Genomic DNA, 13,731 nt, shown 5'->3' with positions numbered 1-13,731 from the left:
CTCTATTAATAGAAACATAACTAAAACACTGCAATGCACACTGATGCATTTGGGCCTTCAGCCTTCCTCAGAGTGTTTCTGTTACTCCAGTCACTCCGCCGATGACGTAAACAAGTACGTCCTTCCCATCCCGGTCACACACAACAAAAGATAGTGACCGCACCTTCAGTCAAGTGACTGCTTTTTTAGTAAGGTTTGGTTTAAGACGGTTGGTGGACAATCTCCGGCGTGAGGCGGCTAAAGCGATGTCTCCAGGCTAAACTCCCGGTAATGGAGGACGCGGCAGATTTACTCGTGTCGGTAGTCAGATTGATACCGCTGTCGATGGCGTTGTTGTTCTTGTTGGGAGATGAGGGTTGAGTGGAGTTCTTTCTGTCGGCCTCGTCGTCCATGTCGATGTAGTCTATGAGAGGAATGTAGAGTCCTCTATTCTAAACTCCGGGTGACTCTTGAAATTATGGATGGAGATTCTGGATTCGGGTTTTTCCAAGCCTTCGTAGAGCGAGCTACGAAATGCGTTCACAACACGTATCTGAGTCTGAATTCTATTGAGGCCTCTGAACCACAAGATCTGCCCTCGCCAGAGCTCTCTCTCCCCGTGGTTGAGCTCCTCCTCAGGCATTTCATCCTTCTGCGTCAGCTGACCGGCTCTTTTGAGGAATCTCAGCTTGCTGTTCGGGACTGATGATATAACCTGTCCCCAAACCATTTCTCCCAGTCCCAGGAACACACACCACATCCAGTTCTACAGGTCCGGAGGAGAACAGCTGAACTGCTTTCCTCCAAACTGCACAATCACAATCTGAACTGCAAAAGTGACCAAAACAATGGAGCAGAAGATGGGATTTCTGAAGATGACGTCGAACACGTTCCTCTCTCCGTGGATCTTGCGGGCGTTGATCTCATTGAAGAGCTGCATCATGACGAATGTTGAAAATGATAGTGTAGTGCTCAGATGGAGGGGAATGCAGCGGTGCGTTCCTGCCGCTGTCAATGTCAAAGATCTGCTCACCGGCAAACAGCAGAGTGAAGATGATTATGAGCTGGTAGATGCCGTGGCCCAGGATGTTCTTGGTCATGGTGCTGGAAATCAGAGGTTTGTTTCGACCATAGGGTTTTCGCATCAACAGAGATTCAGTAGGCGGCTCGGTGGCCAAAGCCAAAGATGCAAACGTGTCCATGATCAGGTTGACCCACAACATCTGGACTGCTTTAAGAAGAGAATCCTGTGTGATACACGCTCTGGTGAAGGGCAACGATCACAGCCACCACATTAACCGTCAGCTGGAACTGCAGGAACTTGTCATAGACTTCGCGTCCCCACATCACAGCCTTCACAATGCTGGAGAAATTATCATCTGTCAGGATGATGTCAGACGTCTCTTTGGCCACATCTGTACCTGAAATTCCCATTGCAAAACCGACATCTGCTTTCTTAAGGGCCGGACCGTCGTCGGTCCCGTCACCGGTTACAGCTACCACCTGCCTCTGATCCACCAGTGTACTATCAATGATACCTTTGACGAGGGTGTGTTTGTCTGTGGGTGAAGATCTGGCCAGCACTCGCATTTTGGGCCACAACTTATCAATGCGTTCCTGCTCGACCTCTCCCTTCTCATTCCTGATCCTGCTGTTGAACTCCTTCCCAATCGATGCACAGGAAATCTTCTCCAGGGTGGATTATGCCGCATTTGATTGCAATAGCTCTTGCGGTATCGATGTTGTCTCCCATCACCATACGCACCGTGATCCCGGCACGCTGTCATTTCTGGATGCCGTCTGGCACCTCTGGTCTGACAGGAACTTCAATCCCGACTACACATATTGTCGTCAACTCAGACAATATGTCCTTTTCATCATCCCAGTCGGGTTGATCTGGGAAATCCTGGTAAGCCACACAGATTGTTCGGAGTCCTTCACAGGCCATGGGTTCGATGACCTTTTTCACCATCTTGTCCCTGTCCCTCGGCCTGAAGACGCGTGGTTTGCTTACCTCATTCAGAATGTAAAAGCACTTCCTTAGGACAATCTCAGAGGCTCCTTTACTAAACATTCTGAAACCTCCGTCAGGTTGTTTAATGACGGTACTCATCGACTTTCTGTCAGAGTTGAAGGTGTAGACTTTTTCAAATTTGTCCTCCGAATTGAGGTCCCGGACACGCTGAAAGTCTTGTTTCAGCTCGAGGACCAGTCCCAACAGGCCGCATTCAGTCTTGTTGCCCACTTGTTTGCGAAAAGCCCCTTCCTGATCAGGAGGCAGTATTTTCGAGGTTTATGCGCTGTTATCCAGAGTTTTGGGTGGGATGGATCCAGGGTCCGGGATCAACTTGTAATGGACATCCGCCACATACAACTGCACTGCTGTCATTCGATTGGTGGTCAGTGTTCCAGTCTTGTCCGAACATATGTGACCCTGGACAACAAAACCAGTCTTATGGGTCAATTTTTCGAAATTGAGATTTTTAAATAATATGAAAGCTGAATAAATAAACTTTCTATAGATATATGAGTTGTTAGAATAGGACAATATCTGGCTGAGATACAACCGTTTAAAACTCAGGAATCTGAGAGCGCAAAAAAATCAAAATATTGAGAAAATTGCCTTTGAAGTTGTTAATCAGGGGCACTGTGGCAGGCCATCCACTCACAAAAATAAAATTTTTATATATTTAAGGTAGGAAATTTACAAAATATCTTCATGGAACATGATCTTTACTTAATATCCTAATGATTTTTGGCATAAAAGAAAAATCGATAATTTTGACCCACACAATGTATTTTTGTCTTTTACTAAAAATGTTCCCGTGCTACTTAAGACTGGTTTTGTGATCCAGGGTCACATATAGCCGTGGCATTGCCCATTGTCTCACAAGCATCCAAATGACGTACCAAGTTGTTGTCTTTCATCATTTTCTTGACTGAGTAGTCGGGAGAGAGTGCATTCTGGCAGCCACTGCCTCTTCTGAAGCACAAAGTTTTCGATAGCAAAGTAGAGCACCAGAATGATGACTGTAATGGCAGACATCACCAAACCTGCTTTGCCGATCTGTACAGCCAGCTTTGTCAGTTTTCCTTGCAGAACAGATTTCTCTTTCTTGGACCCGCTGGATTTTTTCTTCTCTTTCTCATCAGTTTCCCCACCCTCTGCACTCTTCAAGGGCTGCATCTCCATTGCTGTGGCACCATCCTGCTTCTTAACTTTTGTCTGGCAGTTCTCCATATTTCCATCCTGCATTTTACCATTGCATAGGCTGGTATTACCAGGGGCATTTGCGCTTGCAGCACCGTCAGTAGCTATAGTTGCGATGGGGTGTGAGGAGGGATGGGAGCAGTCTTTCTTTTCTTTTTTCTCTTCCTCCTCTCCGCCAGTACTGAGCAGGGTGAAAATGATTCCAGTCTGAGAGTTCACCCCGACGACCGTGACCACCATCCGACCCAAGCCCTCCATTACATGGGTGCCAGAGAGAAGCATTGGGTCTTTCTCTACAGCTTTTTGTACATGATCTGATTCCCCAGTTAGAGAGCTCTCATCAATCTTCATATCACTGGAGTATATTAAGATTCCATCGGCTGGTAGCAGGTCACCATACTTGACTAATGCAATGTTGCCAACTACAATATCAGCCACCGGAAGTTGGATGGTCTGGCCTCCACGCACCACCTGGAATTTTTGCTCCTGCTCAATGCGACTCTGTAAACCTCTGAACTGCTTCTCCTTACTCCAGTCATTGAAAGCCGTAACCAGGACGACACACACCACATAAAGTAAGATCGCAGCCCCCTCGATCCAGTCGGCTTCCGATTCCCCCTCGTCCTCTGCACCCGCATTCACTGTGCCACTGGCCTCGCTGCCCTCTCCGGGCGGCTGATAAAATTCACTGACAAAACCTCCCGCATGGTTGCTGTCGTTTCTTTGGTTCTCGGAGTAAAAATCGCTATTCGTCATGTCCGCCATGGTATTGCTCAGTAGCTTTTCTTCAAAGCCGATTGAACTTGAGATTAGACAAATGGAGAAAACGCCTCACGGGCAGAGGAGGAGTCCCCGGCGTGCCTGGAGAATGGGTATCTAATAAAATTTGAGCAGCGCAGGAGACCGCAGAAGGTAAGAGAGGAGGATGAAGAAAAAAAACAGATGCACTCCCCTGAATTGAAGAGAGGCTCCCCGGCGTTACGCGAGTGAGGATGCTACAGCCATCCACGAGATCCCAACTGAGGTCCTGAGGACGTCTGCGCTCACCACGGTGTTGGATCTAGTACAGACATTCAACATAATGACAAGACAAATTATAATAGAGATAAAGACAGTGTAAAAAGATTATAAAAAATATACATATATAAAATACTATTGTACAGAATGTCAACTTGTCTGCCGAAATTGGGACACAGCTCACTACTACGTACACCCAGTACTCGAGTTGAGGGGGGATGGCATCCCCCTTTGAATTAAAGATGATCAAAATCATCCCCCTTCTAAAATGGCCATACCCCCTTCCCATCCCCTGTTATTTTATCAATGAATGTGTAAATATTACCAGTGGTAATTTACCACTATTTCAACATTTAGTTTTTGCAAATATTGAATAGGCTAAAATACTGTGGACGAGGGGAACGTGCACATAATGACACGACGATTTGTTTTAAATTGACATCACATCAGTCAGCAACATAGCAGCGCAGGTGCCAGTGATTTCAGCATCATGACCCAAGCGACATGGACAGCTTGACCTGAGGGACTTCGGCTTTAAGAGCGCAAGTGTAGCACTGACGGTAAGTCAAGAGTCAGGAATACTTTTGCTATGTCACCAAAAGCGGAATCTCTGGACAGAGGCGATGACAACACAATTACCGATGTTAGTTAGTTTGGAGCTTTTTTTCTTGTTAGCTAACGCCAGCTAGCTAGCTAACGTGAGGTTCGACTTTACATTCACAAAGTTATTAGATTTGGTTTCTGTTTCACCGGGAATAACTTACTGCAGGGTTTCCCACAGCACTTTACAGCGGCTGCCTAAGCAACACACGCCTGCCTCCTTAACTAGCCTAAGTAGAAAAAAACAAATAATTTTTTATGAGCGTTATCTGCCGTGTTACTCTGTCCTGTCCGATCAGCGGCATCTGGTGGAATGTCATCGCGCTATCTATCATCGTTCGCCAAACATTCCACAACATATAAATGGCAAGTGCAAGTAAAGCCATTACTAGCCATTACTTTTCCTTGTGTAGCAGAGTGAATCACTTGTGCCTGTGTGGCCAGGTGATTTCACTCACTTTAATTATCAGACTCGACCTTGGTAGTACATAAGGCGGAGAGCTGTCCATGGATCGCCGTGAATGGCGTGGGCAGCAGCGTTCGTATGTCTGCTAGTCCATTTTTTTTATGTTGGATCGAGTTTTATAACTAATTCTTCTCTTGCTTCATGTCCGGCAGGTTCATGACTGGGTAAAAGGAATATTAATGACCTTTTGGAGTTGGTAGTGATCTGCCGTGACCATGTTGCTGTTTTGCCTTTGCTGGACCTTTTTTTCTTCTTGCGCGGTTTCAATTGTCAGCGATACTTCACCATTTTAAACACACGGCACCTGCTCCGGCTCGTGCTGCGAGATTGAGCCTCTGTACATTGTGTGCGTATTCACTGCTTCTGGGGCGTTTGGTGCAGAGGTGGACGAAGTACACAACTTCCTTACTTGAGTGAAAGTACAGATACTACTGGTCAAATATTACTCTACTACAAGTAAAAGTTGTAAAGACAGATTCTTACTTAAGTAAAAGTACAGAAGTACGTGCTTTTAAACGAACTTAAGTATTAAAAGTAAATTTCCTTTATGTCAGTTGTGCATTGTTTTATTGTCGTATACCTTATGCCTCTGAAGCAACCTACTGAATACACTGAGTAGCTCACAGTATCAGTTGTATTAAAGGATTAGTTCACTTCAAAATTTGCCCCCATTGACTTTCCATAGTAGTTTTTATTCCTACTATGGAAAGTCAATGGGGGCAAATTTAGCAGTGAGCAACTCCTTTAAGAGCTTTATATGTTTAGAACATATATGTTTTGTTTAGATATAATCCTGTATGATCATTTAGCCTAATTATCCTCATTAGCCCCCTAGGCCTATATGTATTTATGAGCAGTGTTCTTTTATTTTCTATATTCCCTTTACCAGTTTTAGGAGCTATTTATCAGTAAGTAGTAAGGTTCTTGTAAATAGTAAAGTGTAGAAGCCATGTGTTTGTTGGATTTATTACCATTTGTATTACCATAATTTAACTACAAACATAAACTATAGCTAGTATAATGAATTATGTTCNCCGAAAAGCGTCAAATAGTGCAATGTCTTGGACAAGGTATGAAAACATTAGATATTTCACGAAAACTTAAGCGAGATCATCGTACTGTGAAGAGATTTGTGGCTGATTCAGAGCACAGAAGGGTTCGTGCAGATAAAGGCAGAATGAGGAAGGTTTCTTCCAGACAAATTCATCGGATTAAGAGAGCAGCTGCAAAAATGCCATTGCAAAGCAGCAAACAGGTATTTGAAGCTGCTGGTGCCTCGGGAGTCCCGAAAACCTCAAGGTGTAGGATCCTCCAGATGCTTGCAGTTGTGCATAAACCTACTATTCGGCCACCCCTAACCAATGCTCACAAGCAGAAACGGTTGCAGTGGGCCCACACATACATGAAGACTAATTTTCAAACAGTCTTGTTTACTGATGAGTGCCGTGCAACCCTGGATGGTCCAGATGGATGGAGTAGTGGATGGTTGGTGGATGGCCACCATGTCCCAACAAGGCTGCGACGTCAGCAAGGAGGTGGCGGAGTCATGTTTTGGGCTGGAATCATGGGGAGACAGCTGGTGGGCCCCTTTAGGGTCCCTGAAGGTGTGAAAATGAACTCTGCAAGGTATGTAGAGTTTCTGACTGAGCACTTTCTTCCATGGTACAAAAAGAAGAACCATGCCTTCCGTAGCAAAATCATCTTCATGCATGACAATGCACCATCTCATGCTGCAAAGAATACCTCTGTGTCATTGGCTGCTATGGGCATAAAAGGAGAGAAACTCATGGTGTGGCCACCATCCTCCCCTGACCTCAACCCTATTGAGAACCTTTGGAGCATCCTCAAGCGAAAGATCTATGATGGTGGGAGGCAGTTAGCATCAAAACAGCAGCTCTGGGAGGCTATTCTGACATCCTGCAAAGAAATTCAATCAGAAACTATCCAAAAACTCACAAGTTCAATGGATGCAAGAATTGTGAAGGTGATATCAAAGAAGGGGTCCTATGTTAACATGTAACTTGCCCTGTTAGGATGTTTTTGATTGAAATAGCTTTTGATTTCAGTAAATATGACCTCCTAATGCTGCAAATTCAACAAATGACCATTTTCAGTTTTTTACAACCTATGAAATGTTTTCAAACTCTGTTGTGCATAATAATTTGGAACAGTGCATTTTGAGTTTTTCATTTTTTAAATAAATACTGTTGTCAGTGGGAGGTTTGTTCAATAAAATTCCAAATGTACCCTAACTGTTGATTACTTGAAAATTATACTGACTGTCATTTGCATCGACAAATTAGGAAAACCAGAGAAAGATATCATTTGCATAATAATTGGAACCAGGTAACAACTTCCAAGAATTGACTTTCAACTACACCTACGAAATAGATCAATTCAGGCTATGCCGATGCTAAACATCCCGTAAAGTTGAAAATTAACAAGACTGCGCTACATTCATCATCTTAAGACCGATGATGACAATCGAACGCTTTTGCTACTCGCGCATCACGATGCTTGGGATCTCAAAGTGATATCTCTAGAACTGACCTGCTTACAGAGACTAGCTGGCGAGTCGTACTATTAAGGAAAAAAATTGAATACTGGACGAGTTTAGAGGCGTCAAACAGCGATGAACTGATCTGTCGACAGGAAGGAATTTAAAATCAGCTTTGGATGAATATATCGTCATCTTACAACTCTATGTAGAGTCCTCCATCTTCCATCGATGTCGCACTACGCTTTAGAAGGGCTCCCACTCCGAAATCATTTACATTGAAGCTACCGTGTGCAATGCGAGCAGCATTGTTAACAGTTCATCAAATCTCTAATAGCATGTCCAGACTCCTACCAGGCATAACAGAGACTTTCTACCACACTACAACCCATCACGCTCTCTAAGATCTCAAAACTCCAGACTTTTGATAACACCTAGAATAACTAAATCCACCAAAGGGGGTAGAGCTTTCTCATACGTAGCACCTAAACTCTGGAATAGCCTCCCCGATACTATTCGAGGGTCAGACACACTCTCCCAATTTAAATCTAGATTAAAGACACATCTTTTCAGCCAAGCATTCACTAATACATAGCTAATGAACAGCAGCTACGCTAATTATTCTCTTTCTGTTTCTGCCCTCGCCTCGGGATGCCCATCCCGAGGTAGGGAGAGATTCCGCCAGGCCCAGATGAACGTCATATGCCCATCCACAACTAGAGATTACGCCAGCTACATCGGAAAATCCCGTGCCATCCTCCTGCGAGAGCCTGCGGACTGACTGACCATCCAGCTCCATCCAAGGCAATTCCATCACCACCCAAGAAAAAGGCGACCATCTGGCCGGCCCAGCTCAGACAATTCCATCCCCAACCGAGAGCAAAGACGGACTACCTGTCACATAAATGCTAAATTTACAATACTTGGTATTTAATGCTAAACTTACATCACACGACAGCAGTTTGAAGTTATGGCTGCACTCAGTGACTTTGATTGGAGGTAGCTGGGTGGGTGTTGTAGGGAGTGGGGGGGGCTTGTTGGTTGTGGTTCACAGCAGACAGATCCTTTTTCTTTCCCATATTGCTTGAAACCTGTGGCCTGCTTAATAATGTGGAACGTCCTTCTTAAGTAGTTTTCCTTTAATTGGGCTCACCTGGCAAACTACTTATCACAGGTGTCTGAGATTGATTTCAGTGATCCAAAGAGCACTGAGACACAATACCATCCATAAGTTTAATTGAACAATATAAAATTAAATGTTTACGACACTTAAATCCAATTTGCATAATAATTTGGAACGCAGTGTATTTCTCAGTAAGTTACTACTAAGTAAATGATCGTCAACAGCATAACACTCTTTGCATGGTGAACTTAAAAGTACATGCAGCGGGTAAATCTGTTTTTAATTTTTGTAACTTTATATTAACTTTACAACACCGCTGTGCATTTTAAGCAAAATGTTGTATAATTTCCCAAAATTTTGCCCGTTTTTGCCTTCATTTTGTATGCACAAGTTAGTAAAACACATCAACCTGCCCTAGCTGTCCCTCATTCAAATAAAAACACATTCAATCACCTCCACTGTGTACTTTACAGTAAGTCAACATAACTGCTAAAATGACATTTGGGCTAACTTTACAATTTATCATGCTGACAATAGCTTAAACGTTAAACAAAACATGGGATAGTAACCAATTAAAACCTAGCTATATTAATTTACATTGCTTTGATTTACCTTATGTCTTTTTGCAGCACCCTGGTAAATGACATCTAAAACTTCACTCTTTCGATTATATCAACTGACCCAACAGATTCTGATTGGCTGCTATGTGCGTCCAAACGGTTACTTCCAGGCAGTTCAGTTTTGAATGAATGCGTTGCTTTCATTGAAGCACACCTGCGCATGCGCACACAAATGCAAATGCCTCCATGTCTTCTATTCAAGCTGTGCAACAGCAGTAGTAGTAATAATATAAAAATAATTTGATATTATTATAATACGTTAATAATACATATTGTTATCTAATTGTTTGTATTAAGCTATTTAATTATTTTTACCAATGTTAGTATATGTTTAAAAAAGCAGATGTAGGCTATATGCATTCCAAACCACATTGATTTTACATAGGCCTACTATTAAGACTATATAAAAATGTAGCATATATGTGACTGAGGCCCGGTTTCACAGACACGGCTGAGCTTAAGCCAGGACTATGCCTTAGTGGAATTGAGATATTTATGTCAATTTTATAAAAATGCCTTATAAGAATACATTACTTGTGTGCCTCTTGAGACAAAACAATGGCACTGATATATTTTAAGATATTTCTGGGCAAGTTATATTGAGTTAAGACATGTCACACATTCATTTTAGTCTGGGACTAGCCTTAGCCTTGTCTGTGAAACCAGGCCTGAGTGTCTTAAAGTTAAAAACTTCTGTCTTTTTGTTCTCAGTTCATGGAAATAAAGTAAATGTTTAGAGAGATGTAATGGAAAGTACATTTATTGGAAATTTTAAACAATTTCAGTGTAACGTTATAGAAAAAAACACGGTTTAATTTAGTTGATTTTAAAATAACAGAGAAACGTCAAAACAAAAATAACCAGGTGTTACAGAACTAACAAATCCTAATTTATTGCATTTTAATTGACACAGTTTCCATGAAATGTCTCAGTTCATATTACTACAAAATAAAAACGATAAAATTTATAAAACATAAAAATAAATCACTACAAAATAAATATTGAGGTTTCTTAATTTTAATAAAATAAGGCCTGTGGTAAACTTGACGAAATAATTGTTCTATGATGCAAACTGCACACACTCACACCCCATTCATATGTAGTTACTTATTAAAACTTACATGTAACAAAAATTATTCAAGTATTGTCAAGTTGTTTAACACATGCTTTATTTCACTCCTAAATTGAAGAACCTCACTAATTAGTGAACCAGGAATGGGGACATATGTGCACCACTCTTGATCTACAAAACGTATGCGAGCGTGTGAGCTGTACTTGCAAAACTTATGTCTGTTTTAAATGGAAATAGCAATTACAAGGGCTTGTTTAACCGTTATTTCATAAAATGTGTAAAATCAATTTATGTCAGGAGCACTTTAGCCATGTTGGCATGAAAATGGTATGAATGCGGAACATTTGTGTTTTTTGTGATTAATAGACTCTAGTTAATAATTGTATTGACTTTATAAAATGAATGAATGTATTCAAGTAAATACTTCTAGTTGTGATTCCCAAATAATCCTGATTAAAATGTTTCAGTTGAACATAAAACTATTTGAGCAAACATATATTTTTGTACATATGGCTGAAACATGACCAGCACTTAATAAGAATTACAGCTGTGACATGTTGAAATATAAGATTAATCCTGTTATAAAACAGAGTTGAGGGACAAGTACTAGATCAAGTCAGAAAAAGTGGCAAGGGAGGTGTGGTGTGAGCCATGTCACCAGTCAACCAGCCACACTCTTTTCTGACACTTGTTCTATTCAGCATCAATTATCGAGGAACATGCTTGTACATTGTATAATCTGTACATCAACAACATCCTAAACATCCTTAAATGTTGCAGGCAGAATGTTCTATCCTTGTTAATAAGTCAAATTACATTAAAAAAAATCAAAATATTCCATCACCTCAGTCATATGAACTGCTCAACTCAACTTTATTTATATAGTGCTTTTTACAATTTTCATTGTTACAAAGCAGCTGTACATAAGACATATTGACTATAAGCAAACCAATTAAAGTTGTACGTGTAAAAACGGTGAAAACGGAAGAAAAAGGTGAAAACAAAGAAGACAGACATACCCACATACATAACACTCCACACACACAATATGCAACTACAATACTAAACAACACGCATGAACATAGGACACAGCCTAACAACACACGCCACGAGGAGATTGAGCCAGCACGCACGCACGCACGCACGCACGCACGCCACACACACACCACACACACACAAAACACACGACGTACACAGACAAGTCACGCACACACCAAAGACACGCATCGCACGCACACACACACTCACGACAATCAGCACATGGGTTGCAAAAAACAGTGAGAGCAACAACTTTAAGATAAAGGAGAGAGAAGCACAGGTCAAATATACAGACTATAAATTACCTATATGCAATATTAATAGTAAACATTTACTTTAAATTCTAAGAGCAGCCCCCCGGCAAGGCAAAACAAGGTTAATGGCAAACGGTGGCCTGAGGAACCCAAAACTCTAATCGAGAAAAAAAACCTCAGGAGAACCCAGGCCCAACCAGGGGATTCCAGTTCCCCTCTGGCAAAAGCTGCTGCCTCTGCACAAGCTCCAGAGAGCTTGCACAAGGCTAAATAAAATAAATAAATTTACTAATAAGGTAAATTATAGTTTAAGATTATCATTAATAATCTAATAGCATTTGAAATTTTGTGGTGAGGACGTGTCAGGTGACAGCGTCCTTCTTTATCCAGCTCTATCAGCTCAGCTCTTGTCAGGTCGCCGCTTCCCATTCTCCGCTCTACCATCAGGTCAGGCCATGAACTGCATCCTCTGTGGTAACCTTGGAACAATGAGACAAGACTATATATGATGATCTTATGATATGACATATGATGTTCTTATAACGTTTTCCTATGTGAATGACAGAACATTCTTTTTTGTTTTATTACAACAGAGTGCCAATGTTTTATAGAGAACAGTGCTATCAAAACAACATTTACAAAACGTGTTTCACAAGTTACTTTCTAGCTTGTTAATACATCACATCACAACAACGTTTTATAAAAATATTTAATCATCGCAAACCTAAACAATGTTCTTATAATGTTTCCTTAATATTGCCTTTAAAACGTTGTACCTTTGTTATCTTGAAACATTGTACCAATGTTTTATTGAGACCATTATATAATCTGTTACATCAACAACATCCGCAAAACATCTTTACAATGTTGAACATAAAATGTTCTAGTTATGTTTATATATCACATTATAGGAACGTTTTATAGAAACATTAAATCATCTCAAACCTAAACGATGTTCTTATAATGTTTCCTTAATGTTGCCTTTAAAACGTTGTACCTTTGTTATCTTGAAACATTGTACCAATGTTTTATTGAGACCATTATATAATCTGTTACATCAACAACATCCACAAAACATCCTTAAAATGTTGAACATAAAATGTTTTAGTTATGTTTATATATCATATTACAAGAACATTAACTTAATTTTTAAACGTTCTTAAAACATAATTTAAACATTCGATTTAAAAGTTTCCTTTAAAACATTAATAAACTTTTAGGGAATGTTAGCCAAAGTTCTGAGAACATTCCCTGCTAGCTGGGGTACTGTATAATACAATGCAATGTAAGTCGCTTTGGATAAAAGCATCTGCCAAATACGTAAATGTAATGTAAAATTCTAAATAAAAAAGGTGTCTGCCAGATGCATAAATAACCATTTCATTATTGAAAAGAATTTGTCTAGTTTTTCGTAACAAGTTTTTTTTATATGCTGGTGTATTGTGATTGATTGCATGACTGTTTTGATTGTCTGATTGATTGTTTCTCCTCTGGATATAATTGTCTATTTCCAATGAAAGTAACTGATCTATCATTCATTTATTAGTTGATTGGACACACGTGTGTTGATATGTAAGTGATTATAAAGATGAACAGTTTCAAGAGAATGTAAAACACTGAAGAAGGTCATGTGTGACCGAAACTTTGTTGATGCACTTTGTGAATAAAGAAGATTACTAATATATTGGATTGAAATTCTTTTTTGGATGCATAGTAAACAAATTTCAAGAAGTGAGCTTCTCGCTTTTTAATGAAATTATTGAAAAGTGGCCACAAAAGGATAATAACCTAAATCATAAGTTTGCATTTAATCTTATTTTCAGAGTTTAGTAATATACAACCCATTCACTTTTT

General features: G+C 40.6%; 1 pseudogene; it reads right to left on the bottom strand.

The window, feature by feature from the left end:
* Positions 1-237: 237 nt before the first annotated feature.
* Positions 238-3,955, bottom strand: LOC130552309 (plasma membrane calcium-transporting ATPase 2-like; annotated as a pseudogene).
* Positions 3,956-13,731: the final 9,776 nt, after the last annotated feature.

The sequence above is a fragment of the Triplophysa rosa genome, linkage group LG3 (assembly GCF_024868665.1).
Source record: "Triplophysa rosa linkage group LG3, Trosa_1v2, whole genome shotgun sequence".
NCBI classification, from domain to species: domain Eukaryota; kingdom Metazoa; phylum Chordata; class Actinopteri; order Cypriniformes; family Nemacheilidae; genus Triplophysa; species Triplophysa rosa.
This window is presented reverse-complemented; position numbering and strand designations above follow the sequence as displayed.